The sequence below is a fragment of the Dermacentor variabilis genome, chromosome 8 (assembly GCF_050947875.1).
Source record: "Dermacentor variabilis isolate Ectoservices chromosome 8, ASM5094787v1, whole genome shotgun sequence".
Taxonomy (NCBI): Eukaryota; Metazoa; Arthropoda; class Arachnida; order Ixodida; family Ixodidae; genus Dermacentor; species Dermacentor variabilis.
In genome coordinates, this window is record NC_134575.1 from 34,264,395 (window position 1) to 34,290,800 (window position 26,406).

A 26,406-nucleotide genomic window follows, 5' to 3' on the forward strand; every position below is an offset into this window, starting at 1 on the left:
ATTTACGTTGCGCATCTGTTCCGGGCTCTCGTGCTTGCTGTCGCTATCGTTGCTTCTCCCTCCGACCGAAACTTTTTTTTTTTTTACTGAAAAGAAACGACTGACTGCACATTCACGGACTCGTATTTTCTTCGAATGTGCAAGGAAGCTGCCCGCTGCTTCTTAGAACAGACCTTTCACTTTCGCGTTATCAACCAATTCATCTGAAAGAGGGAACGACCAGTCTTCTTCTTTTTTTTTTTTTAAGCGCTCTTCATAAATAAGAGACATCCGGTATATTGACGACATTTGCATTACAGGAGCTTAGACCTTCGGCATGCTGCCGTCGCTGGCGTTCCACGCGCACCTCGTCGTCCCCTAATCCTCTCTGGATTAGGGGTCGCCAAGAAAAAAAAAAACGGCGCAATCGGGCACTGTCACCGGGGTAGGGGGGGGAGGGGTAGTAACCGTGGTTGGTCGTCGCAAATTGGATTAGCCGTCGGCAAAATGCGGCGCCCGTAATCTATGCCTGTTCCCGGCTTCCGCCAGCGTGTGTGTGTGTACCGAGGGCACGTATATCGCGTGTTTGCTCTGCGCCGGAGTTTTCGCTATGTCTGTGCAAACGCCGGCATGTCTGTCGCGAATTGATTGGGTATCGTGAATGTTGCCATCGCCGGGTACACCCGAAGCAGCAACTATACGTCAGTTATCGACCCCCTTTTTTTTTTCCTTCTTAATTATTTTCTTGTGAAAGAAATTAGTGTACAGATTAACCACCCTAAATCGCACGACGCGTTAGGAGGAACGCCGTACTGAAGAGTTTCCGGGTTAACTAAATTATGGGGTTTTACGTGCCAAAACCGCTTTCTGGTTATGAGGCACGCCGTAGTGGAGGACTACGGAAATTTCGACAACCTGGGTTTTTTTTTTAACGTGCACCTAAAATCTAAGTACACGGGGGTTTTCGCATTTCGCCCACGTCGAAATGCGGCCGCCGTGGCCGGGATTCGATCCCGCGACCTCTTGCTCAGCAGTCCAACACCATGGCCACTGAGCAAGCGCGGCGGGTGTTTCCTGGTTAACTGTCGACACCACCGGGGTTTCACTGAATGCGGAGAGATATTTAAGTAGACGAGCGTTTTTCTTACGTGTAGTCCCTTCATCGAAATGCGGCTGACGAAGACAGCAATCGATAATAATAATAAGCATAAGCATAGTAAGCATAATGTAACGACCACTCAGTCACTGCAGTGGTTATCTCCAGTTTTCCAATACATTAAAGAAAGCTACATACTTTGGGACGTATCTTGTCTTAAACACACATAGACACACACATACAAAATGAAAATGTTTACACCTTCTAGGGCGTATCTTGCCCTCAAAACACGATGAAATGTTTACACCCTTTCGGGCGCGGCGTGTCCTGAAAAACACTATGAAAATGTTTACGCCCTTCGAAGCGTATTTGTCCTAAAAAAAAAAAAAAACAGCGTGAAAAAGTTTATACTGTTTGTGAGGTGTCTTGCACCCAAACAATAATCGTCATCTGTCTTGCAAGCGTTTCCTCCCTCGAAAACTATACGCTCGATACTCCCCTGTCTGTCTTGTGCTGCCGTTATTTTTTGCCCTACTTTTTACCGTGGTGACTTGAACGTGTACCGGCCACGCAGCGTTAAAGAAAGCGAAGGCGCGCAAGATGAGATGAGGATTATTGTTTGGAGGCAGGATGAGGGGGCCCAAAGAAAAGGTGCGAACTCTTCTCATAGAGTGTAGTGGCTGCGAAAGACGGAGGAGAAGACCCGCTATCATCGCTAGCCGGTCATGCAAAACGCTAAGCTCACAACTGAACCTCGGTTGAAAGCAAACAAACCAACAAACAACAAGCCAAACAAAACAGGAAAATGCAAAACACAATGTGATGGGTATCTGTGGCAAATTAGTTGTGTAGTGGCTGCGAAAGACGGAAGAGAATATCCGCGATCGTCGCTATCCGTTCATACAAACGCTTAGCTCACAATTGAACCTCGGTTGAAAGAAAACAAACAAACAAACAAACAAACTGAACAAAGCAGGAAACTGCAAAACACAGCACGACGAGTATCTGTGGTAAATTAGTTCAGCGGAAGCCCACGACGAAGATGAATGCTCGTTAAAGGAAAAAAAATTGTCTTCCACCCACCTGCAGCACTAAGATACAAAGGAAACCCAATGCGGATTTCTTAGAAAAGAAAGCTCAATAGTCACGCTTCTGAAGCACGCTCGGCCAAGCGAGGAGCGCCGAAACAAATTATTATTAGTCAGCAATATGAAACGACTACGCAAAGCCGGAAACGATGGCAACTGGTGGCACAATGGTTGATAAAGGCGAGCTTCTTTTGTGTACCTTTGCAGAAGTCTGCTTATCACGCCGCGTCAGCTGTTTTCTGCGCTCCTGCTATTTTATGGGCACAGACGTTATTTCTTTATGTGTGTGTTTCGCGCCTCAGTCGTCGACGCTTCTGTCGTTGTCGGGTAAACGCTAACGCAATGTTTCTCTTTGACGCAGGTAGTGGTTGCTGAAGCCTGTTGGCCAGTGCGAGTTGAGTCACGCACGAAGACGATGAGAGACTGGTCGAGACGACGGCCACCCGCGAAGACACAGCTTCGCGGAGCACGTGTCCACCTCAACTGTCCAGCGTTGTATACGATGGCTTAAAGAAGCGCGGGTTGAATGTGACACTCTCGCTACAGCACTGCCCCATACGCGCTTCTTCCTTCTGCCCCCTTAGAATAAAAAAAAGTGCCCTTCCGTAGCGATATGATCGAAACGCGAAATACGTTGCATTTGTCGCCCCGCGGCATCAGCAAATCCTGGAGTTCGTTACGCCTGACCGAAGCTGCGCTGCTTTCAGCTGGGCCCTGGTTTCGCTGCCGGGCTTGTTGAGCTTCGACCGTGGGCGCAAGTAGTACGTGACGCGAGAAAGCTCCTGGAGAAAGAACGAGTCCGCGTTTTCTCGATCGCGTGACGGTTTCTTGCGAGCGATGATCCCTCAACTAGCTATGAGAGGTGACGTCACGCCGGGGGCCTTCGCTGCCAGCGTAGTCGTTGGAAGCTTTCCTATGGGTCTTTCGAGTTTGAGAGCGCCCGTATAAGTGGCACTCCTCGCGGTGTGCTTCGGTGACTCAACGCATCTAGGTTTAAAGCGTCAAAGAAAAGAAATGAACAAGTGGACGCAATCCAGCGCAGTTCCTCAAGCGTAGCTGATTGGCATCTTCCTTGCGGATAGCTGCTCCGGTTTCCAGTTACACACGGGTTACGTCAGGTTGCGTATTTCCAGCAAAGTCCAGGACAAGTCCACGGCTGTTGAGACCTTCACGGGACCACATCTCAAGATTATCGGATGCCGTCTGCGTATTCGCGAATATCACGTGCTTTTCGTACACGCTCTCGCTACCTCGATTCTGTTTCTGGTCGTGACTGTCTGTCGCCACAACTACCGAACGCTGCGGTGAACAGTCTGGCAAGCGGCATAGCGAATGCTTTGTCATCGTCTAAGACGGAGCGTCGCCATGAGCAACGACCTGTGGCTCAGTATTGCCTTTAGCAGCGACATCACTGTCGACGACAAAGCGCGACGTTGACTTCCGGTTGAGCGTTGCCTTGAAAGCCGACGTAATTCATCGTAGCGAACACGTGAATCGACGACTAAGGATCTGCCTTTGCCTTTGTCGTCGAGGCCATCGTCGATCGCCAACCGTCGACGTCGATCACGACTCCCGGGGTCGATCGACACAACGTTTAGCGCCGACGTCGTCACAGACGACGGAGCGTCGACGTTCGGAGTGACTCCTGTGTCGGCGTTGCCGACGTCATCGTAGATAACGTAGCGACGACGTCCCCCGCCGTCCGCGTCCGGTCCAACTTAGTCACGGGCTAGCGCAGCCTCGCTCTCCGCCGTGTACCGTCTCCGGCGACCGGAGCCGCAGCGCTGGGTCTCGACAGGGGTGAACGCGGGCCCTGGGCCGAGGCGACGACCGGGAACGCCGTCGCGTCGGCGTCGTCTCCACCCTCACCGCCTCCCGGCGCCGCCTCGTCGAGCGGCTCTTCGTCGAGCGGCTCTTCGTCGTCGACAGCCGTGGTCGTGGTGGTCGCGTCGCCGGGCCCGGGCCGGCGCCCGGGGCCCGCGTGGCGACCCCCCGGAGGAGCAGGAGCGGTCGCCGTCATCGGCGAAGGCGAGCTCGATGCCAACGTCGGCCGCGCCGTCGACAACGACGACTACGTCGAGGACGAAGGCGTCTTCGTCGAAGAGGTCCTGGTCGTCGCCGGAGACCTCGAGTCGCCTCTGCGTCGCAGCCTGCTCCTCAACGACGTGAGTGCCTTTTGGTTCCTCAAGGACGCGTGCGCTTCGTAGTCATAGTAGTGGTTGATTGATCGATGAAGCGACTTACTGAGACCTACTGACCAACTCGCCGATAGATTAGAAAGATAAATAGATGATTAGGTAAGTGACTGATGAAGCGATTGGTTCAGTCATTGATTAATTCAATGGCGCACTGACAGGTTGTATGCGTCCGTTAACGGATGGCGAGAAAGTAGGCTAAACGATCGCGTAGTCGAATGGCAAACGGGTTTTGATAACATCATCGGTAAACGGTATGTCTGGGATCTTATCAGCACAATAGGAAAATTTCACTCAGCGTGGTAGATAAATGAAGCGTTGTGAAGTGTTAATGTCAGGAACATCGACTGCCTACATAATTCGGTGACGTATTTATCGAAACTGGCGCTCAGGGAAATCTCTTCGAAGCGAATGCGACTAAATGGTTGTCCGGCTTCAGACCCGCTATTGGCACATTTGTCCAAACGTGAATAGTTAGAAAGTTAAATAGTGTTAGCTAACGCCACATTGCGGTTTGTCGTGGGAGTATCCACGCGCATTTCTTCAAGTAAATCAGCCGATGTGATGGAAATACATCTTCAACGCGTTCTTTTTCACTTAAGGAACAGGGAATCACATGGTATAAGTTTTACGATCAAGTAATGTGGCGTCTCGTGACACTGTTACGTCTTTTACGCCAATTTTTCTTCCGATTTGTATGTACTTTGTTTGCCTGATAAAAAAATAGAGTACGCAGAGAACCTGAACTACGATAAAAAAGCGCCGCGGTTGATTTCAAAAGTAATAAAACTTGCTGATTTGTAAATCGCATACAGCCGTTTACAGTATACGACCGGGAAAAGGTGATCTGTTAAAACTCGCGCTATTATTTCAGCAGAAGAGAGGCCGTAATTACTCACTGTCGAGCCAAATTTCTCCTTTCTCCAAAATGTGTAATTTTTCGTGCATTTCAAAAACTTAAACATTTCAATTCCTGTCAGGCACTTTCAGGCCGTCTCCACAGACGGTGTTCTCTCTCACGAGCTTCTGACTTCCTCCAAGAGGCTTCCTGGATTCAAATAAAATAATAATAAAAACGTTATGCCCTCGGTTTCGTGTGCTAACTAAAAATAAATAAATGTGCCTAATGATGAAGTTGTAGTGTCTGTAGACTGATTCGATATCTTCTTTTGTCTTGTTCCTTTTCAGAAATGGCGCAGGCTTTTCGACAAGGTATGTTTGGTTTCTTGTCTACTCTAGTGATGATGTGATGAGCAAATGTGCGCAAAAAAAGGAACATTGATTGATTGATTGATTCATTGATTGATTGATTCTTAAATAAATGCATTACCGCGGACTGCGTGCATACGGCACCACCATTTACCCCTCGCGGTGGGAAATATGCCGCAGTTCATTGACAAATTCGGTCATGAAATCCGTTGAAAAGACTGCTAGGCTCGAAGAAAAAAATCTCATTCAACAAACTACCGCCTCACGGCACGGCTGTTTTCATGTTTCTTATGACATGTGTTCTTCGTAAATGCGGAAGTAAAAAAGTAAGTGAAGTTTACGTAATTTCGCCCTTTCCGACTCCAAGGAGTCCAAGGCGTTTGTGTATGGTGTGCGTGCGTGTGAAGCATGAAGCTACGAAGTAAACAGTCCGGGTAACAAGATCGACTTAGTAAAGCAGTGCATAAACATGAAATTTAGGGGAATATTCGTAAAACATTTCATAGAAATAATGAATTAATGAATAAGTATTTGTTTTCATAATAAAAAATTGATATTGGGATTGCGAGTATTTAATTAATAAAATACTCTCAAAACATTACGCCAGCATCAGAGCGCTGGCGTTTTCGAAGCGATTGCCTTATTCGAGCCAGGGCCTCCGGTATGCTTACGATGCTTCGCCACAGCGGCGGCCATGCGGCGGCCCATACATTTCCAGACGATTCACATCGTTGTTAGAGCACGGACAACTCTCGCAACGCGCTATTGCCGTTCCACCCTCTCTCTATGAGATGCGCCGTTACGAAAGTTGATGTGACCCTAACCTCGCCATAGTGTAAACTGTGACCAGCTACCGGGAAAGTGGCGCCTTCTATATGTGATCCCGGTGTTAGGCACGACTGGGCAGACATTAGCGCTCGACTCGGGCGTGGCGTGGAGAAGTTCCCATAAAGAAGGACTCGCGGGAATGTTCATATAGCAGCAATATATAGCCCTTAACGTGGATTACCGTGCCCGTTTGGTCGACCACCTAAGTACATTGTGGTGTCGCAGCGTGAAAAAAACATCGCATATATGAGCGACTGCGTGCCTTCGACACGGCTAATACGACGGTGCCTGCCCAATACTCGCGATAACACGGCAATTACCGAGCCGACCTCTGCGGAGATGAGCCATTCGGGAGTGTCCTCGCGGATAAGGGCGCTCAGCGCGACGGCCTTCCCCCAACGTCATCATTCTTTAACGCCGTCTCTGACCGGTCGTTATACGACGCGAACCGCGTTATTGCATTGGGTGCGGCTGCGGCTGGAGCAGCGGTGTTTAACTTTCGGTTTTATATCTCTCTTTTTATCTTTTTCGGGTTTTTTTTTCAGGCGAGTGGGGAGATAGGTTGGAAGGAGCTCGTATCGCGGTTTTCTACGAGCTCGAAGCCTCGGTCGTAACCACCCGTTCGCGTTTGCACTCCGTCCTTTGAGAGGCGCTGGTTCCTTTAGATTTCCCTCGGATCTCAGAGCGCAGCTCCTATAGGCGCCCGTTCCTGGGTTCAGCGTTGCCGTCCCTCGGCGTAACCGCTCCAACGCGTTCGTGCCACCTTCCTTTTTTGGGTCTCCTGATAGACCTTGTGTATCGTCGCGTCGTGTGCTTACGTGGCAAAAAAAAAAAAAAATTCAAGACGTTCCGTTATGCGAATTCCCTCGCATCTTCTGGTGCGACGTCGTTTGCTTTGTTCGCGAAAACGGGTCACGTCCAAAACCGGTGCAGGTCGTGACGCGTTTCCGGCGCATGTAGCCAGAAAAAGCATGGCCTTCGCGATTCGTTTCTCTTACACACATGGAGAGCCGCCGTCGCTGGGGGCGTGGGTTTTGACGCCATCTTTTCAGATATCCAAACAGACGGCGATCCTTTTCGCTACGGATAACTCAATTTTCCTACGGGAATTATGGCGTCGTTTGTATGGGTGCCTTCATGAGAAGTTTGCATTCGCTGAAACCCGAACGTTCCGCACGTTACGTCTTTTGGCGTAGGCGTTTGTGTGCGGCTTCGTTTCTTCCACATACTGTGTGCTCCAGATGGAGGATAACATAGAGACTCGAAACAAAGATAGCGTCCGCGCCACGAGCAATTAGGACAGGAAAAAGGAGAATCATGTAGTGCGGAACAAAAGCGAGCAGATTAATTTTTAGTCATTATGTAGAAGAAGAAACAAAAAAAAACAATTTAATAGGTCAGTGCAGTCGAGAGAGAGCACCAAATCGAACGAAGCGATGTGACATTGGAAAGTCGTGAGGCTGAGGGTGTGTTCAATTGACGCGTTATGACTGTAATCGCAGGTACCAGTAGAAAACTGCTTGATGTCTAGCATGTGTGCTGTCATTATTTTAAACAATCGCCTACCTCTGCTTTGCGCTTTGCATTGCACAAAGATGGCTTGAACGACGTCATCCTAGCACCATGTTGGTGAACCAGCACGGCATAACACTCTCCAACACAGCCAGCGTAGGGCAGGGGCCTCTCCTAAGCTTCCCTTCACCCCCCATGAAACCAGGTTACCGGCGGCCGCTAATGCTATACCTTGACGTCTTCCTAGGCGCCATATTGGAGAACCGTCACGGTGAGGCGCCGCACCCGTGACGTCACGTGCAAGGTATCAGTACTCTAAAACCTGCGCTCGTCTTGTTCGTCGCTAAGCCTCTAGATTCAAAAGAAACGCTCGTCCGAGTCTCTGCGCGGAAACATCACGGTAGGTGTTCACTCCCGTGCCAAACAGACTGCGTGTCTGCGTCTGCTTAGACCACTTGTGGTATACTTGCGCTGCCATTTCGAGCCGAACATGTGGCGCCATCTGCGGCGAGCGGCGTAAACTGCGCGCGTCTGTGTTTGTCGAAGCAAATGTGTTTACGTAGAAATCGCGGCAGGCTGACGCGAGAGGCAGTAGGAGGCGAAATAAATTGACGATGCCCTTGCCGATACCATGTGTGCATCTGTTCGCTCCGTTTCACTGTCGAAGAAGGGAACTTTGTTTATTTCTTGGGCATGCGGCGCGAATTCTGTAAGGTATACCCGATGCGCAAAAGGTGTCCTTTTTTTTTTAATGAGTTATTTTGCTTCTCCCGTTACGCTTTATATATTATGCATAGTCGAAAAAACAAATAAACATTACTTGACAGTCAGGCGGTCTGTATTTTCTATAGCATGTATTGAGTTTCCCCGTCTCTCGCGCTGAAAATGGCACACTCTCGTCTGTTCGACGTTAGGCCTGTCTGCGTCTGCTAAACCACTCGTGGCCCCACTTGCGCGGCCATTTCGAGCCGAACATGTGGCGCCATCTACGGCGAGCGGCGGTGAAAAGCGTGTGTTCCGGGCGCGCGGACACGCAGTGTTTAGCCAGAGTCCTTCCATGTTTTTTCTGGTCACGAAACTGCCGCCTCAGTTTCATATAGCGCCAGCGCCCGCCGCTAGAGGCGCAACCGTGCATGAGAGGGCATGCGAACGCCGCTGCCGCTGTGGTTGTGTGTGGGGCAGCCTCGGTATTCTAGCTTTCTCAACTTCCTCAACCATCGCTTTAGTTTCACGTAACTATTTTTAACATTGAATATAATTAAATTAATGCCTCAGCGTGTCTTCTGCGATGATATGAGCGCACGGGACGAAAAAGATAAAGCCGCTCATAACATGGAGCTTGCGGTGGTCTCAGACCGAAAAAAAAGAAAGATCTGGAATTTTAAGAGCCAGAACCGCGATACGATTATGAGGCACGCCGTAGTGGGGGACTCGGGATTAGTTTTGATCACCTGGGATCCTTTAAAATGCGCCTAAATTTAAATAAACGGGTGTTTTGCATTTCGCCCCCGTCGAAGTGCGTCCGCTGTACACGGCCGGGCGGTCTCGGTCCGGATTTCTTCATCATCGCCGTTCGCCTCAACGCTTCGGTGGGCTCCGCTTTTTAATATTTGCCTTAAATTAAACACCGCGCATTCGCAACAAAACGCCAGTGGTCCCACTTATCACCAGACGAGTAAGCGCCAATTCTCCGTTGAGCATAGCGCCAGATTGTTCGCCGAGCACAGCTGTTCAGTTTCTGTTAAACTGTGGCAGAGAAGGACTATGTGGGCAGTATCTTATAACGAGATCAAAAGAATGAAATTGCTATTGCAAAGGGCTGCTACCGTAGAATACTTCATGACAAAGAAAAGCGAACTGAGCTGCTCCATGCGCTTAAGATTTCTTGCAAAGCGATGCCATTTCTGAATAAGATAATGCAAGACGAACTTCGCTACTAAATGTCTTCGGTGCGGCTTTTAACAACGGATTAAGGCGAACCTGAAGTGTTAGGTTCAGTTGAAACTAGCTGTAATGAGGCAATTGCCTTAGCAAGCAGTCGTTTAGAAGCGTCAGTAAGCCCAGCACTTATTCACGCTGCTCGTGGTTTCGACGCAGAAACGACGAGACTAGGTATTTTGGTTCTTAATTCGCAACTATTTACAATGTGTTAAAATGTTGCAATCACCGGTCCTGATATTCTTATCATGGTCGAAAAATGAAAAAGAAACTTTACAATTCGATTAAGAAAAGAAATAAAACGTGTTGGTGCAAAAACAAAATACAAGCACGATCATTTATTTATCATGTAAAACAAGCGGAGCGAAATACAGATAGTACAGAGGCGTCCGGTCATAAATGGTCCACCATTCACAATGCAAGAAGTTTGTTAAAAGCATCTTTGAAACGGCGTTAGTCTTCAGCGTCGGCTTCTCATGCTCCAGGGACACGTCGTCGCCGTTGATGTTGAAATTGTACGCAGTGACGATGTCCGAGGCGTCAAAGTGTTTCGCGCACACACGCGTATACTTCGATTCGAAATTAAAACCGCCACTTTCCTGCCGCGGTATGGCCCGCTTCTATTTCTCGCGCTGCTCCTTGTTATTAGGTAAACAGAACAACGACACCTTTTCGGTCGTGCCCTTGTAGCCGGAACGGCACCCAGGCACGCAACACGTGTTCGGCATCGTTGTCCCACCCCGCCACTTCAACCAAACAGCCCAGCACTCGAAAAATAGCGCAGCACATGCACATAACGCACCCGACCACTCAGCTTGCCTCGCACTGCGCGCGCGTTTCGGTACGCGAACGATGCCCTCTGTGGCACAGTGGCGCCGCGTCGCGGCACCTTTGGGCAGCATATGAACCTCTCCCATAGCGTGACGGCGGAGTTTCGTGACCAGAAAAACATGGAAGGACTCTGGTTTAGCTTTGCCGCCTTGAAGCGAGTATCCGGTGCACAGCCGAGAAAAGCATTTCCCTGCGATGTCGCTTCTTTCTGACTAACATCCTTTCGGACGCCTGCTTCAGAAAGTATGTTCCACATCCGCCGCCAAGGCTTACGAGTGGTGGCGCTGGCTAACACTCCCAAGGTTAGTTTTAGTAATACATAAATACCCAAGATAGTGGATGGGTAGTGGAAATACCCGAGATAGCGGAAATACAATGTCTGTTGGCTTTCAGGAGTTACGGACAACAGTCATCAGCGCATAGGTCACCAACCCGCATAAGGATGCCCCGCCGTGTGAATAATTTAATAGGCTATCTATAAGCACAGCAGGACAGTATTAGTAGGTCCGAAAGAGCCGCTGCCGGCTCGCGTCCTTTCGTACGTCTGCTAGCTGATCCGCGCAGCGCATTTTAGTATACTCTGCGCGAATCAGTTAGCCCGCACAAAGTAGCACGGCTACAGCAATACGATTACGCTATGCTGACAAAAAAAAAATGCTGCTAACGTTTTCTATTGCACTAAAGCCGCGAGGTGCTGTCAGCAGCTGCCGTTCGCGCCTACGACAAGCACGGGCCGCGCGCAGAACCATGGCCTCCGAGATCACCCCCGCGCGCGTTTAGAGAAACGCGCGCGGGGGCGATCTCAGAGGCCGTAGCAGAACCTACATAATGTGCACAACTCGTTCGGCAGGTGGCGCGCGACGACAAGGAACATCTCCGCAATAGAGATTAGTAGAAGGCGATTGGAATATTGGTGGAAGAAAAAGTAGGGAAACGAAAAAAAAAACGGAGACGTACAAAAACAATGTTCACAATAGGGGGCCAGAAAATTTGGTTATGGGAATTCATCGTGCGTTTTTTTCCCCCTTTTTTAACCTAGGTAGGACATAATAGCAAGAGCTTGGTGCCACAACACACCGCCCCGTTCCAAAGGGGACGCTCACAACACCCACCCATCCACCCAGTAGAGTTACCGTATAAACTCCCTTTAGCGAGCACCTGAAGTGATACAGTAACCAGTAACTAGGGGTGTACGAATAGTGATTTTTTGGGGGCCGAATCGAATACGAATTGAATAGCGCCAGAAGCGAATCGAATATGGAACAGTTTTCCAATAGTGAACAACATTTTATCGCAATTCATATAAAAACGGTGTTAACATCCTATTATTCCTAACGTTAGCCAATTCATGTCATTACGTAGTACGTTACGAAGCGTTGTTTATTAAAAGCGCAAATGGAGCATTATGGGAGCAGACATGTAGTTTCTTCGCATGCGCAGGACTCTTCAGAGAGCGCGAATGATCGCAGTACAGCATCTAAAGTGTGGCTACCTAAGCGACGTCGCCTGTTCCACTGTGCAAGTTCTCACGATTTATGTCTATACTACGCCCGCGGGGGAGCAAACATTTACCGCACTTTTGCTCCAATTGTGTGTTGAACTGGACGCTCTTGACGTTTTCAAATATTCGAAAAGTACTCGAAAAATATTCGCATTGACGAATATTGACTATTCGGTTCGAAGACCGAATCGAGTAGGGCACTATTCGATTCGTCATTCGAAAGTTTCGAATATTCGCACACACCCTAACAGTAACTCTAGGAGTGCTGACGCCCCCTATACCAGTGCGCGAGGCGCCATCTCCGAGCCAAGCAGACGGCGTTCGTCTGTTCGTCGGTAAGCCTCTGATGGCTCAAACGAATAAGGTTCGTCTGCTTCTGCTTGAGATGGAATAACATACTCTCGAACCGAGCAAGCAGGCAACTTTCGTCTGCTCGTCGTATAACGTACAAGCGCTAAAGCGCAGAGCGTTGTGAACGGATGCGCGTGAGTTTAACGCTTGCTCTTCTTCCCATCGGCATCCTTAAATTGACTACACAGTTCGACCCGGAGGGCTTCGGCGAGATCCCGTGGTCGGACTTCCTCCGCGCCCTGGAGACCCCGGAGTTCTGCCAGGCCGTGGGACCGGCCAAACGCGAGATCTTAACTGCCAAGGCGCACCGGAGCCGTACGTCGGCCATCACCTTCGACGACTTCGTGGCCGTGGTAAGTCCGCCATCATTGTTTTATTTTTTTTCTTCTTCTTTCAGCTCAAAGCACACTCCTGGATCGCGCGGGAGGGCTGGTGCTGACAGACGACAGCCGCGCCTTTACGCGAAGTCACATGATTGTCGCAAACACGTATGCGCGTCTCTCTCGGTCATTTAGCGCGGTAGATAAGCACACGTCTGCTGAAATAATTGACTCAATGATTTGTTTGTTTAATTCGTCGCAGCGTGATGTGGGTAACGAAATGTCAACGGACGGTTGATTCGGTGTTTGCTTCGTTTCGTTTGTCACAGAAATGCGATGGATAACCAGACGACAGCAGAAAGATTGATTCACCGATCGATTGCATCAATTTTGAAAACTAGATGTCCTCGGAAGGTTGATTCATAGACCGCGTTAGTTAATTTGTCGCAGCTCGCGGCAGATAACCATGGACGTCCGCAGCGAATTTTTTCAGCGATTGCTTTACTCGGTTAATCGCAATACAGTATGACAGGTCCCGAAAGGAAAATCACTTCAGACACCTAGTCACATCTCGATAGGGTATTTGCCCCCCCCCCCCTTCTTTTCTTTTTTTTTTTTTTTTTCTGTGCACCACGACAGGAGAAGAAGCATGATTTGTGCTGCGAAAAGCTACACCAGACGTTGGCTGTAGTCTGCGACTGATATCTAAAGCGCACGCATTGGGTTCGCTCGTTAAGTATGATATGTTGCAATAGTATAGATGATACTTATAGAACTAGATAAATGCATTGCAGGAAGATGGAGACGGAATTTATTAGCAGACGACGTGCAAGGGGACACAACTTTTGTTTCGGGTGAGGCATTCTTCCTCTGCACACTGTTGATTGTGTTATGTAACAATAGCTATACGCAACGTATTGGTATTATTTTTATTTTTTCTGGGCATGGGAGTTTTTTGTACATTTGAGCAAAGCGAATTCACGCCATGACGCGAATAGATGTCACGTGCTCGCGCGGCGTAAAGGAGTGTCAGCGGGCCGATCTATACGTGAAATTCATGGCGCTTGACGTGCGTTAGAATTGTCCCCCGTTTGATTGAGACCGAGTACGATTTGTCGCGCGATCCGAATCTTGTAAAATGTGTGGTAGCGCTGTGATCGGTCGAAAACCGGCGCAAGCATACACGTATGCGCAACTTGTGTGGATGCACACTGTTCTTTTTGACGGGTTATTTTATGTCAGCAACTTGGCGATTATTGGAACTCCTCTATGTTTAAGAATTGCAAGGTAGATTTAGCGCGGACCTTAAGCACCATAACCGCGAAGCTAACGCTTTTCTGATACGAGAAACTCAGTACTCGGGTGTATTGAGATGTTCTCGGATGTCCTCGGATGCTCTGTATTGTGTGTGTGTGTGTGTGTGTGTGTGTGTGTGTGTGTGTGTGTGTGTGTTCCTTTTCGTATTATTTTTCTCTCATCTATCGCATCCCCTTTCTCCTTCCCGGTACAGGATAGCCAAACGGAGAGAACCTCTGGTTAGCCTGTCTGTCTTTCCTTTGCGTCTCTCTCTCTCTCTCCTGTATACCTTAAGTACTTGTACTAATTCGCGTTCACGTTTGCAACCACAGTGTTCGCTACTTTCAGACGATGCCGCCATGTTGTTAAACATCGCTTGTGTCCGTAAAAGGCACTTTAATGGTACCTTTTTACGACTTTACAACTTGTGGAAGGACGCTGAAGCCTGCCCGCAGTGCTGGCCCAGCAACTATCGCGTTATGTTGTTGAACTTGAGGTCGCCGGTTCGATCCCTGCCGCGGCGGCTGAATTTTGACGGGGGAGAAACGGCACGCGTGTGCGCTTAGATCCAAGCGCTCATAAAAAAAAAGTGGAAATTAATCCCGAGTCCCTCACCTCCTCTACGGCTTACCTCATAAAGCATGAACCCCATGCAAGCGATCTTGCGCGCGACAAGCGACGCGATGGAGATGGCTGTCGCGTTTGGCTAGTCGCCTACACTACAAGTCGGACACCCCGTGCGAGCAAAGACTTTTGAACGACGTCTACCCCGGTGTAGTCGCCGGTACGAGGGCAGCAAGTACTCGCTGAAGAAGTGGCGTGACGGACGCTTTATTAATTTTAAGCCGACGTGTTTTACCGTAGGAAGCGGCGTAAAATATTTCTGAAGGTCTTGCAGTAAGGTTCCTATCATCCTCGCACGTGTCAAAAATTTTAATCGTCTGCCGGTTCCGCGCGACAAGCGGTAGTACTTGACTGGTGTAGTACATTCAGTTCCGGCGTCCCGCGATTGGCCGAGCCGCTCCTAGCTCTTCCGGGCGACGAGCCACGCGAATTCTAGATTTCCAGAACCCGAGCGACCGAGCGACCAGAACGAGCGATCTAAACAGCGCTTGACCGGCCGTGGTTTACTCAGTGGCTACGGTGTTAGGCTGCTGAGCACGAGGTCGCGGGATCGAATCCCGGCCACGGCGGCCGCATTTCGATGGGGGCGAAATGCGAAAACACCCGTGTACTTAGATTTGGGTGCACGTTAAAGAACCCCAGGTGGTCGAAATTTCCGGAGTCCCCCACTACGGCGTGCCTCGTAATCAGAAAGTGGTTTTGGCACGTAAGACCCCATAATTTAATTTTTTTCTAAACGGCGCGGTGGCACGCTTCGTCGCTCAAAGCCGTCGCTCGAAGCCGTCGCGCGCAAAATCACCCTCACGAGGTTTGGGCTTAATCGGATCAGTCGTTCGGCCACGCAAAACCCTAGTATTTAAACCACCGAGGTTTTATCTGCTAGCGCTGGTTACTCCTGTGAATCACGCCGAATCGCGACTCTTCTGAATGATCGACAAAACTTTCCCGTTTGTTCTCACGCCCATCGAACTCGGGTTTCCCCATTTTATATTCTTTAGTTGTTTATTTAATTTTTTCCCATTTTTCTTCTGTTCGAGGTAGGCTCTTAAGGCATAATAAAAAATTATGTACATGAAAATTCATTGGAGATTTAGTGGTAAATGCGGTAAAGGAATGCATTAGCACATTGCAAAGTGTTGTTCAGGAGCTCATACGACGCACGTCGTGTATATATATATATATATATATATATATATATATATATATATATATATATATATATATATATATATACACACCACATGACCAGCTTTCATCACTTTACACACACGTACACTTGCTTTTCGCGCTCGGCCACTCCCAATGCTGACGCTTCAAAATGAATGAATGAATGAATGAATGACTGCAACCCCGCATCGTGCTGTCGTCAACTCGGCGGTTTAGAATTAAGCGCTTCTACACAGACAAAAAACTTCTCTCTGTGAGGTTCGACAGCAGCTGGTTGCCAGGAAGGGACGTGGGACGCCTCAACACTCCGCAACGCAAACACCCCGACTTTCCCCGCGTGGCGCAACAGTCCTCTTCATGTAAAGCAACGCGTTTTCACAACGCGGACAAAAGCGTAGTTGCTCGGTTAGCACTCAGGGAAGCCGGAGTGCACAGAATTGGGATTCGCGCTCTTCGCCATTACAAACGCTCTCTCTCTCTCTCTCGCTCTCTGTCTCTCTGTCTTTTTTCTTTTTCTGAGGGATACCACATCGCTAAAATGTAGATATAGACGATGGCCGTGTTACCGCAGTTCCCACGAGGTTCTTTTGCGTTCGCCTTTTCCGCATCAACGGTGTTAGAGCGGCAGAGCACGCTTCCCAGGAGAAGAGAGGCTGCGCGCACATCCTTCTATTTCTTGGGGGCTGAAAGGAAACGTGCGCCCGCCTGGCTCGCGCTTATTAATAATTTTTGACGTTCTCCGTCAATATTGACGCGGCATAAAGAAAGAACTAAGTTGGCGGCAGCGGCGGCGGCAGCAAAATGAGCGTCAGCACGGCCTTTGGCGCTGGCGCCATCTATGGTCTCTCCATGCAACGGAGTTCGGTGCAGGTGCTCCCGATAGATGGCGCCACGGGTCAAAGGTTTGGCGTCGGCTATTCGCATTTTGTTTATGGGCGCGTTATTACGCCAGCTACGGATGGCTAGGGACCCCTGAGCGGTTGTTTGGACGTCACTAAAAGCATTTCACAGCGTATCGAACAAACTAGTGACACCGATGGTTACGAGGAAGCGTGAAGTCTTAGTCGCGGGCTACTCTGGATTTACTGCATACACCAGGCGTAGGATGCGGCTTTAGTTTGATGTATACAGCCTAGCGGGGAATGTTGCTGTTGGTATTTCAGTAAACGTCGTCTGGAGCAATTTTTTGGGCACTGACTGCGGAGATTGGCGTATTATTCTTGCTCCTCCTACCACTAGTACTACTACTATTACTACGTTGCACTGCGACTTGAGCGCACTAAATACTGAATGAATGATACTTTGTTACTGTCGTTGAGTCTTGGAAACGAATTCAGAGCGGTCTAAGAATTCGAAGTGGAAAAAATAATATAAACAACGGGGAAGGGAAGGGAGAGGGGAAGGCGTTGTAGGGATAAGTGTCATAGTAGGGGGCGGTGTCACAGTAGCCGGCGCTACCTGTAGGCACATACATGTATTGTCAAGATGCCTACGTGTAGACCCGGCTACATCCTCTCTTTTTTGATATGATATAACAGAAGCGACGATTCGATAAAAAAGTTACAGTGGCATCATTCCTGAAAATTAACGCGCACGCAGCATAATTGTTCACAAAATACAAACGTTTTCGGGCAGGTGCGAAGGAGCTCTCTCTCGATTGCCACATTTCACGCACGACACTCGCCAACACGTGACAGAAGATCCAGGGAAACAGGAGGAAACGAGTGAATAAATATAGTGTCGTTGTGCACTAAATGATGAGAAAGTGGGAAAACAGGCCACCGAAGAGCCGGATATATCTCGATCATCAAACAAGTACATGCTCCACACATTCCTGAAGATCAGGGACGACAATGCGAGAGCAAGAAGGAGAAGACTAATCAAGAGATGAAAGGATCTGACTAACTTTTAAAGCAGTAGCTTTTCCATGTGTCCCTTTAAAATTTACAGAGCTGTCATATCGTAGTTCGCTCCCGTCGCCTGCAGAGGCAAAGCGTCCGGGTGTTTCGGAAGCAAACGTCCCTAAAGACGGGACAGTACTAGCCCCTTCAGTCACGGCGTACACGTTTGTGGACGCGAGTTATTTTTGCCATTACTCTGCCGTGGTTGCAAGGAATAGACAACGAGCATTAAGCTTTGTGCAAATTGAACATTCTGTTTTCCTAAAGTACATCCATTTCACTTTTGAGTGACATTTATCGCTTCAGACGAGCGCTTTGGTGAAGTCACTAGCGTGTTGGACGGGACCTTCGAAGTGGGACGTTTCGGCAGTAATTTCGAAAGATGTTTTTCCCCTTGTTGCAATGCTTGCGCGCAGTAATTAACCTGTGCGTGTAATTCGAGCGGGCGATGCGGTATTTTTATTGAGGGAACGTAGCTTTACTCACTGTACAAAAAATTAATATTTAATTACATGTAATTATGGTGGCTCTCTATAAAATGCGCAGTCATTCTCATCTCACCTTGACTTGCTTTCTATGGTGTCTCCAACACGTTGGCATAAAATTATGTAAATTTTACACATTTATCGACAGTCGAACTTAATTCGTGACTGAAGGGGCTAGTAGATGCAATACAGTGCGCTGCGCCTTCTTGTTTCGTCCCGCTTCTATAGCGCCGTTTCCTTGCAAAAATATGTAACGACCGTAGCCGCAACTAGTCGCGTTACAGTCCAGCAGGTGGCTTCTACGGCGAGGCCAGTTTCGCTTTAGCCGAGCGGGTCGACGGCGTCCGCGGCAGCGCATACATATAGGTCCCAATTCGTTGCCCTTCCGTGTCACGTACGTCCAGGACCCATTGTTCTCCAAGGTTGAAGGACTGCGTAACGCTGGCTACGTTGTTCCAGATCGCTTCCGCCCTCGAGACTCGGCGGTGGGGCACGCCGCAGACCCGGTGCTAACGAGATCGGCCGCCGGAAGTACGCGACACCCCGTGACGTCACCCGGCGGCGCGTGTCTCCGGTTCCGGAGCCCGGACATGGCGCGGTACAACACGCACTCGCCGCGCCCCCTGGCGTTGACCGCGGCCGGCGTCGCCCTTCGCGGTCCAGTTCACTTAGTGGTCTCGCCAGAAACCTTCTGTCTCTCGCAACGTCCAGCCTGTTTACCCCTCAGTTGACGCGATTCGATGCCGTGTTTCGGCAAACTCAGATGTTTGGCTCTGAAATAATTTAAGATGCGTTGGCATTACGTCGCACCTCTTCGAGGTTATATATATATATATATATATATATATATATATATATATATATATATATATATATATATATATATATATATATATAACCTTCACTTTGACACTCCTAATGTAAACACAGTATATTCACTTCTTTGCTATGCGCACAACCTTTTCCTTGTCCGCTTCAGCATTATCTGCTGTGACGCCATGCCTTCGCTGTCATACTGTCGTCATGATGCAGTCGTCGTCGTGCAGCTGTCGTCTCATACCGTCGTCGCAATTGCGTCGTCTTCATACGGTCATCGATCCTCACGCCGTCGTGCTCGTCCTGTTGTGGTCGTCGTTCCGTAGTCGTTATTCCTTCAGTGGCATTCGCCACGTTCTAGCGCCCTGTCTACGTTGAGCGGAGCGTTTCCCTGTGAAAAATGTGCCCAACTTGATCGCCCTCGTGTGTGTGTGTTGTGTGTGTGTGTGTGTGTGTGTGTGTGTGTGTGTGTGTGTGTGTGTGTGTGTGTGTGTGTGAGAGAGAGAGAGAGAGAGAGAGAGAGAGAGAGAGAGAGAGAGAGAGAGAGAGAGAGAGAGAGAGAACGTGCTTACCATGTAGGACAGCGCCTGGTCACGCTGTTTCCATTCTGCGATACTCCGATACTCCGCCTCTCGTTTATTTTCCCGATATACAGACGCGCTGGCTCTTTCACGCTTACGCAGGCACACGTACAAATGACACACACATGGCGAACTGCGGCCACATATCGCGGTTCGACGGGTCTTCTCTCCCCCCCCCCCCTCCCGTCGATTGGGGGGCCTGTGGACCGGAACGATCGTTGGCAAAACGTTTTTACAACCTGCGACGCGCCGACAGGCCAGCGTATATATGTTGGGGTGGCTGGTGTGGTGGGCTTGTCACGCTACGATACGCTTGTTCGGTTAACGATCCCCGAAGTCACCGTAGTATATACAATGGCTCGATGGGCGTGGCGGATTGCAGCGCGGAATAGAGGAGGGTGCTGTTGCATACGTCTGTGTGTGTGTGTGTGTGAGGGGGAGTTGGGAGGTATAAATGTGGGCGGAGCTACTGCTCGTAAATGGAATGACTTGTCGTGAGAGGGCATATTACTGTGTTCGAGATTTGATGCGGAACCGAGAGGTCGGTGTGTTTGCCTATCGTCGGTCGGATAGGCACGTGAATACGCGTTAGGTTGAGACGACCGACCGACTGTGTTTCCGGCCCGTTCGCCTTTATTAACAAGTCCGCCGTGTCAGGCGTGTCACGCAGGCTTGTAAAAGCGTGAGAAGTAAATTTAGGCCGACCGGAGGAAGTAAAGGCGTGGGAAAATGCAATGATCGGTTGCCCGATTTTCTAGTGGCTTTCGCTTAGAGTCGCGTGTTCTTGATGAAGTTCAATGCTCGATTTTTTTTTCCTTATTCTAAGAGATGAGCGTGTGCGGGTCACGTGCTAGGAATCCGGGTTGGAGTCGTGAAAGCGAGTTTTACGGACGCTTTGTTGTTATATGTCACTCGTCGATGGGGCAATAAAAAAAAAGAAACGTCGCTGTTCCGCCCAAAAGCCGAAGCACCGATGGCGACAGCAAATTAGTAGACAGAAATAATGAGTAAGGACAGTAGTTTTATGGACCGTATAAACTTGTAAACACTCGCTGATTTACTAACTAAATTACCCAAGCATTGTGTCAGCGCGCGCAGGCAAACATGCACACATCACACTCGATTACCGCAGGCAGTCGCTCTCAAAACGGTGGCGTGAGGAAGCGCGGCAGCGGCAGCGAGCGAAGTGACCTTCGTGCTGTCTATCGCTTCAACGCAAACTGAGCGCGAGAACACTACACGCGAAGCTAGGTGCGCCGGCGGCTCGCCGGCGCACCTAGACTCTGCCACCAAAGCAGATCGCTTTCAAGATAAAGCCCGGGCCTATACCACGGAGCAAGAAACATTTAGGAGTGGAAACTCCGCTGTTTGCGGCGACCAGAAAAAGTCACAAGCTCGCGGAGCCGTTATCGTGCTGGCGGCGCCTGGCGGCCTGGAAAGAAATTACCGCCGTTGAGATCGCGCAGGTGCGGCCTGCCCTGGCGCTGCATTTTTTTTTTCGCTGCGGCTTCTACGACGCGCCGCATGGCGCCGCCACTGTATATGGCCCCGTCGGCGCATACAACAATTGTGACCTTATCTGGTCACCCGCGCTCGCTCGCGCTGACGGGAGTTCCCCTCCTAAATGTCTTACTCCGTGGCCTATACTAAGTTGCTGCGGAAGTACAACGCCCGCACCTCCCCGCGGTTCCGTGTGCGCGAGAGAAGACGGCGCGCTTCCTCCCCGCTTTCCTCCCATCGCGCGCGAGATTGAGGCCCGATCGTCTGCTCACCCTCGCACGCACAGCATACGGCGCGCGGCGACCGTATTATCACCCTGTGAAATTGTTGGAACATCACGGCGACGGCAAAAATGTTCCTCGAGTGTCCGTATAATTGCTATTGCAAGAAAACGCGACTGTTCTAACGAGTTCACAGTCCATCTGTGACGTCTGCAGTTGCACTGTAAACAGAAACGTCAGGCACGCGTACAGAGTGTTGCTTGAACTGTCAGCGTTGCGCAAGCACTCGCATACAAGTACTACTCACTCAGTCGTTTGTTTACCGCACGTACACGTCTCGAGCGAAATCGCTCACTGTCGATAAGCACGTATTAGGCGATTCACCGTTTACTCATCGTGGACCGTGGCGTACGGGTTAGGGCGCCAGTCTCGTCATCGGGAGGTCGCTTGCTCGAATCCCTGCACCGCCGGAAACATCCCCGGTGAAACGTCTGTGAGTGCCTTCCCAGTCGGAAGCATGGGTCCAATTTGTGGGATGCGCTTTTGGGAGGTACCGCTAACTGCGCTGCGTCATCCTTCGGGCCGCTTTCAAGGTAGTCCGAAGCAGGGGGCACTGTGGTTGTCTAAATGGCTCTTTCATGGCTGCCGTATGCATACACTTTGCTGAGGTAATCCGGTTGCGTAATTGCTAAAGGTAATCGCTGGTAATCATTTATTATTCTGGTTCGAGTAGTCAGCACGAACGCCACCGGGGTTTACAAAACTGCGCACTCCACTGTATACGGACCACTCTGAGTCACTAGACACGGCAAGCAGAACGGTATCGCACCTTCCAAGAAGTCCACATGGGCCGCCAACCTAGAAAGTCGATTCCTGGAAAGGGCTAAGTGAACAGAAACGACCGCACGACGTTAACTTTGAGCAAAAAGAAAAACGGGAAGCAAGAAAATTTTACGGAATGTCTGGCTCAGGTCGCCTCTGCGTTTACGCGCAGCAGCGGCAGCTGTTGTCTGCTTCTTGCGCCGAGTAACGGAGACGACGCGAAGAGAAGAAACCGAAGAAAGAAAAAGTGGGCGTACAGACGGGCACCGTGTCTCAACTGACGATCGTCTGCAAACGCCGACTCCTGTACAACCGCCTCCTGCACGCGATCACCTTCACTGTCGTCTGCTTAGATCGCGCAGTAAACAGGCGACGCAAAGCGAGGATACAGAAGTGGGTGGCGCAGCCCTGCAGCGTGTCTCAACCGGCGGTCGTCTGCAAACGGCGAGTCCGGAGAAACCGCCTCCGGCACGCGAGCCGTCTGCTGCAGTGACCCTTCGCCGTCGTCGTTGTTGTTTGGCGCGTGCTCCCGCGGTATCCCGCGGCGTTCGAGACGGAGGCAGGTTGTTGTTCTCTGCTTTTGTTTCGTCTGTTTTGTTGCTTTTCCACCCTCTCCCATGCCTTCGGCTCTGGTGTACTATTCGCTCCTTTGGCGGCGAGCTTTCTTCTTCGGGGGAGCCAATTAAGCCCTGCACTGGCTGACTGACCGACCGCCGAGAAGACCCCGCAGATGGCCCTGCTGTATGTGTGGTTGTTGAACCACCTATGCGCTCACTGTTCGTCTGTTTGTTTTTTGTGTCTTCGTCTGCTTTCCATGTACTGCTGCGCGTTCCTTTCGGCTGCTGGTGCAACAGCAGCATCGAGATTCTTCGCCCATAGCGTTGCTGAAACGTTTCGGCTCTAGGAAACGCCCTGAGGTAGCACAGCGCGTTTCCTCAGTCCTAATTGGGGTGATTAATCAGCGAGCAATGAACTGCTGGGTGAAGATGGTATTGCGGTGTCATAGCACATTTAACACCGGTGACGGTGTTATCCGGTGACGCGGGCTACGAGTGCACGTCTTTCGGTTGGAAAATAACACGGCAAAAGCAAACTTCGAGGAACGTCGGTGTTTATTCTACTTCGTGATTGCATCATAAAATTTACTAGAATAAACTCACGCTGCCCAAAATCTGCGCGGAGTGTCCTGATTTTGAGTACACTCAGCAAAACGCATGTTCGACGTCTGTTTCTCGTCCACCACTTCCACTTTTCATCTCAGTCTTTGCATCAGTTATTACCCAAGGCAAGATTACTCCAACTTTGCATAATTTATCACTTGGCAAATATGTCTCCACTTTATTATGTTTTTCAGGCGCAGGACCACAGCTCAATAACCGGCAACTGTTCCGTCAAGTGATGCCCATTCGCGGCTTGAGAAAAATGTCAAAAAGTGGGTGTCATTCTCCTACGCGCCTGTATAGCGGAAAACGGGGTAATGTCTGTACTATGCAGGGGACAACTAATTTCGTTCAAGGTTTAGGTCGCTGGCACCCCGCAGCTGTCTTTTTCACTTCCGGCACAAATCGAAGCTGCCGGTTGTGACGGCCGATTGTGTAACCCTCCTCCTATGTACGCAGGCACGCTTTCGAAAGCTCTTCTAAAGCTGCGAGGCTTTGGTTCAGGGATAGGAAAACGGGGCTTAGGGGATAAGAAAAATGGGGACTCCGTCTTCAGAGGTGTACCACACCCCGTGCCATTGGACGTGGCGTGCACAGTGATTTAGGGATTTGAAAAGGATGCGCTTTTCTTTCGCGGTCGATGGAAGCTTTAGAAAAAAGGGGGACAGGGCCGACAGACCTACCCTCGTGTTCCGTTCGTGACAAAGGTATTGAAGGTCTCTCTCTATGAGGCGTGTTTCGTAACTTGGAACTGCTGTCGGAAGGAGGATATGGGAAGTAACAATAGTACAAAAAAAAAAGGAACGCCGGGAGGAGTTAGGGAGTGTTTGAAGGCTGCAGCTGTATAGAAGCCAGGCCATAGGGATGGCGCAACTGCGCACACGCGCCATATGCCTGGGGCGCTGTTTGCTTTCTTTTGGAGCCCTTGTGGATCGGGACTGTTTCACTTTTTATTCTTTTTTTATTTTTGTTACTTCTAAGATGGTGCCCCGCGCGTACGAGGTGACCGGATTCGAATTCGCGGTGCTTCAGCGCGTATAATACTCGCTTAACAGAAGCGTCTGTTCCGGCACTTTTTTTGAACGTCTGTCTGGCGTCGTCTGTTCGTGCGCGCGCGTACGTCTGCTTGAAATCCGCGGTATCCGGTCTTGTTTCCTTCCTTCTATACCATCGCGGTCTGCGACGGCTTTCTTTCTTTCTTTCTTTCTTTCTTTCTTTCTTTCTTTCTTTCTTTCTTTCTTTCTTTCTTTCTTTCTTTTCTGCAGCAATGGAGAAAGCCCAGAGTCACCGCTCTGTTTGTGCGTGAGTGCGCAAGTGTATTATAGCTACAGAGGGGGGCACCGCTGTTTCTGGATTCCGCGGCGGACTCGCGACTTCCGGTCGCGTGGCGCCATCTGGACCAAAGGTGCGGAAGGTGGGCCGTGACTCTTTTATGAAAGCTTACAGTAAGGGCGTCCGCTAGCTACCTTTGGGTTTGCACGGCGCTTGGAGGTTTGGGTGCTATTACCGTAGAACGGAGCTTCGCCGTAACGCCCCATCCCCCCTCGCCCCCCATCTCCATCACAGCCTCCTTTAAGTCCATGACTTATTTCTTTTTTCTTCTTTTTTCGTGGGCTCACGACCGCTTTGTTTCATCCGGTGAATTATGACGTTTCGGAATTGGAGAACGTTTCACTGCACGAACTCTGAGGTGGGAGACCGGGTGTCTGGTTGGCGTTTTTAGTGCTGCAGCCGCGGGTGTTCGAACTTCTGTGCGTACCTTCTGTTCTCTTAAGCGAGTCCCGACTCGACGTGCTTCGAAATTCTTGTCTACTACGTCCGTTATACTTGTGACTGTTGTATGCGGTACGAACTTCGACGCGTTGCATTAGCGTTCCTTTGCTCCGTAGCGAAAAAAGAAAGGAAAAGGTTATTTTGATCATCCCTTATCGTGCTGTCTATCTACGCTTCCCTTTCTTTCCGACTTCGCGGTGTCTACCTGAGAACTGCAGGTGTAGTGATCTCATCATATCAAACCGCCCAGCGGTTGCTTGCCTATACTGCTGTACGCAGATGTCAATTATTGGTTTTATTCAGCGGATTAGATTAAACGAGGCCCCCGAAAATCTTGACGGGGGAATTTGGACCAACTTATTTTGCAATGCCGGATGCTTATCTTTTTTGTTGTTGCTATATTTGTTGACGTTACTGGCTGCAAAACATACGCATTGCTGGGACGGGAACTAGATTACAGGAACGAATGGCTGATGTAGACTGCTTGATCCGCCGTTTTGTATTGTGGCTGCAGCGATGCGGTTTTGCTCTCATCTGCGCGGCTTTCTAAACTAGTATAGCAGTGTCTTTTTTTTTCCACTGTCAATAATTTTTATTCGCGAATCAGCTGCACGCTTATGCTGAATTTTCCGCTGTCTTCTAACTTTCCTGGCTTTATTCTTGCGATGCATCGTCTTTTCTATTACCTGGTCGCAGCAAATTCTTTTATTTTACTTTATTTTCCACTGAAATGCACATAGACGTGCCTCAGACGTTCCTAGCTGCTACTTCTACGACGACATTTTTTTTTTTCTTTAGTACGCTGAAGCATAGAGCGCCACTAATTGTTTCCAGGTGTAACTGTGAAATAAATGGTGGCTTTGTCGTTTCTATATTTAACCGAACATTACGGCTCCTCGGAAAGGGATCCGTGGAAACGGCTTCCTTGCGGCAAATGCCCGACGTTATCTTTTTCATATTTGCTTGTTAACTCCGTGCCATCTTCTTAAAACCCACATCCTCAGGAAACGCGGAGATATTGTCGACATATCGTCTTTCCTTTCTTTTTCCTTCTTTATTTGTGCGCGTGCGTTTTCTGTCATATCATTATGAAAACCTGAAGGTTTCTTTGAGTTTCCGTTTCCTTTCGCAGACACTGAATTTGGCCAGCAGATGACACAGCGACCAACTCGCGGTAACAGACGACGCGCAGACGGCGACAGCAGGCGACCT

The 26,406-nt window shown here is 49.6% G+C and overlaps 1 protein-coding gene across 1 annotated transcript in view; it reads left to right on the forward strand.

Moving 5' to 3' along the window:
- Window positions 1–3,922: 3,922 nt before the first annotated feature.
- LOC142589977 (protein rhomboid-like) overlaps window positions 3,923–26,406 on the forward strand; it is a 216,029-nt gene continuing 193,545 nt past the window's right edge. Inside the window, exons 1-3 of the mRNA XM_075701741.1 lie at window positions 3,923–4,328; window positions 5,547–5,570; window positions 12,717–12,881. The gene's annotated coding sequence lies outside the window, so the exon portion shown is untranslated. The remainder of the gene's footprint in view (window positions 4,329–5,546; window positions 5,571–12,716; window positions 12,882–26,406) is intronic.